This window comes from Dama dama, chromosome 22 (assembly GCF_033118175.1).
Source record: "Dama dama isolate Ldn47 chromosome 22, ASM3311817v1, whole genome shotgun sequence".
In the NCBI taxonomy this organism is placed as follows: domain Eukaryota; kingdom Metazoa; phylum Chordata; class Mammalia; order Artiodactyla; family Cervidae; genus Dama; species Dama dama.
Window position 1 is genome coordinate 29,837,964 of NC_083702.1, and position 3,059 is coordinate 29,841,022.

At 30.9% G+C, this 3,059-nt stretch overlaps 1 non-coding gene across 1 annotated transcript; it reads right to left on the reverse strand.

Moving 5' to 3' along the window:
- Nucleotides 1-1,820: 1,820 nt before the first annotated feature.
- LOC133044103 (small Cajal body-specific RNA 11) lies at nucleotides 1,821-1,949 on the reverse strand. The gene has a single exon (XR_009689852.1). It is a non-coding gene; the product is annotated as a small Cajal body-specific RNA 11 (non-coding RNA).
- Nucleotides 1,950-3,059: the final 1,110 nt, after the last annotated feature.

A 3,059-nucleotide genomic window follows, 5' to 3' on the forward strand; every position in this document is an offset into this window, starting at 1 on the left:
TATTTTTTTAAATTGATATATAGTTGATATACTATCTTAGTTTCAAGTGTACAATACAGTGACTCAAATTTTTTTATAGACTATATTCAATTTAAAGTTATTAGTAAATGTTGGTTATATTCCCTGTGCTGTACAATATATCCTTATAGTTTATTTATTTTATACATTGTAGTTTGTACCTCTTAATTCCCTATCTCTCTCTTACTCCTCCCCACGTCCCTCTCCCCACTGGTTAGAAACTAGTTTGTTCTCTATATCTGTGAGTCTGTTTTGTTATGTTCATCTATTTTGCTTTTTAGATTTCATGTATAAGCAATTACATATAGTATTTGTCTTTCTCTAACTTATTTCACTAAGCATAATGAAATGCTTAGTGAATCCATGTTGTGAATGAATTAGTGAATCTAGATCCATCCATGTTGTTACAAATGGCAAAATTTCATTCTTTTTTATGGCTGAATAGCATATGCTATTCAATTCAATTCAGTTCAATTCAATTCAATACTCAATTCTGTGCATGTATAATGTATACCACATCTTTTTCATCTGTTCATCTGTTGATAGACCCTAGGTTGCTTCCATATCTTGGCTATTATAGCTAATGTTGTTATGAACATTGGGGTGTCTGCATCTTTTCAAATTAGTGGTTTTTGTTTTCTTAGGCTCTACACCCAGCAGTAGAATTGAAAGAGCATAGGTAGTTCTATTTTTAGCTTTTTGAGGAAACATCATACTCTTTTCCTTTATGGTTGCACTAATTTATATTCCCACCAACAGGGAAAAAGGAGACCCTTTTCTCCATACCCTGACCTTTGTTATTTGTGGTCTTTTAGATGATAGATATTCTAACAGGTATGAGGTGATAGCTCATTGTGGTTTTGATCAGCATCTTTCTGATTATTGTTGTTGCGCTTTTCATGTGCCTGTTGGCCATCTATATGTCTTCCTTGGAAAAATGTTCAGATTTTCTGCCTATTTTTTTGCCTTTTTATATTGAGTTGTAGGAGCTGTTAATATATTTTGAATCATAAACCCTCATTGGTTATATCATTTGCAAATATTTCCTCCATTCAGTTGGCTGTCTTCATTTTGTGGATGGTTTCCTTTGTTGTGCAAAATCTTTTAATTAAGTACCATTTGTTTATATTTGCTTGTTTCCTTGGACTTTGGGGATAGATCAATGAAATACTGCTGTAATTTATATCAGAGTGTTCTGCCTATGCTTTCTACTAGGAGTTCTGGTCTTGCATTTAGATCTTTAATCCATGTTGAGTTTATTTTTGTATGTGGTTTGAGAAAATGGTATAATTTCATTCTTTTGCCTATAGCTGTCTAGGTTTCTTAGCACCACTAACTGAGGAGACTGTCTTTTCTTCATTGTATATTCTTGCTTGCTTCTGTCATAGATGAGTTGACCATAAGTGTATGGGTTAGTGTCTAGGCTCTCTAATCTGTTCCACTGATCTTCATGTCTGTTTTTGTGCCAGCACCATTATGTTTTGATTTTGATACTCTAGCTTTGTAGTATAGTCTGAAGTCAGGGAGTGTGAGATATCCAGCTTTGGTCTTCTTTCTCAGTATTGCTTCAGAGAGCTCTACTTTTAAATGCCATGAAAGACTATTTTAAAATATATTTTCTTTTTAAACAAAGTCTGAGTTGGAAAAATTCATCAAAATATGTATGATAAATTCATTTTTTGCTCATCAGCATTCCTTATAAAACATGTGTGCACACACACTCAAACTTTTCCTTGACTTTGACTTTTCCTTTTTTTAGAAATAAGATTTTGTCAAGAGCCAATTATTTATTTTTAATTTAAATCGTCCTCTCTAGGAGCCAGCCTGATTCATAGGACAGCCCTCCTAAACTGAGAGGGAAATTTCCGTGCATCTTGACAGACTTCCCCAGGTCAGTGAATTTTTAATATCCAAACATTAAATTTAGATGTGGAATTTAAAGTTCTTGAAATTTGAATCACCTCTAACCTCCCATTCTCAGTTAAAATTATATAGTGCTGTTTTGTTTTCTTTAAGAGGACTTGCTATCTTTACTGGTACATCTTTCAGAGGTCATATAAACTCAAAATATAATTTTAAAATAGCAAAAAATTTCTTCAAAGTAATTTATCACCATAGCTATTGTTACAAAAATAATATTCTTACTAAGTAAGTTTAAGTGTGTGAAATTAGAATGTAATCAAATAACGGACCAACTTTTAAAATTTAAATGAAAAGTTAAGAAATAAGTATCCAAAGTGATCTTTATAAATTACACTTTGAAAAATAAAAATGGCTATTGGTAATAAAGATTATAATAGTAATATCTAGGTCTTGTACGCAATTAATTTCATAGAATAGACAACTACTAGTTATTTTAATGTTCTTTATTGCATCAAAAATATAGCAGTCTTTGAAAGTGCTTCAGGGGAGATTGTCATTTTTTTTAGTGGACTGCATAGATTGAGTGAATTATATACCTGGGGAATCTGTGAGTCCCAACATTGCAAAATACATTGCAGTTTACAGCTGTAAAGTATAAAGAAAGGTGAATTACCGAATTAAGGTTCTAGAGATAAAATAGTTTGCTTTATTTATAGCTTGTGAATAGGTTAAAAAGCCAACAAATCAGACTACTCTATAAGAATTCACATAAGCAGATATATATGTTATTTATTAAAGAACATATATATCAAATGTGTATATATATATAAACACACAATGTATAAATGAAAATATCTCTATGTATTACTATTTCAATCCTTAATTTTTGTCAAAATACAGCTTTTAAAGGTTAAACACATGAATTTTGAAAATGAGCACACACCAAAGATTTATTTAACATGTTAATGAACAAAGAAGAAAGGCGAAACTATTTCAAAAAAACTTTAGAAGAAACAGAAGTATTTATAGTGACAAATAAAAGAATTGTAAGAGAGTACCATGAAATCATATACAAAACCAAAGAATGTCTTATGTGACCTTAGAAAGTAGTAAAATACTCCAACCGATTTAGTTAAGGAAAAAATCCAAACAAAGGTCCAAAATAAGATAACCCTTGG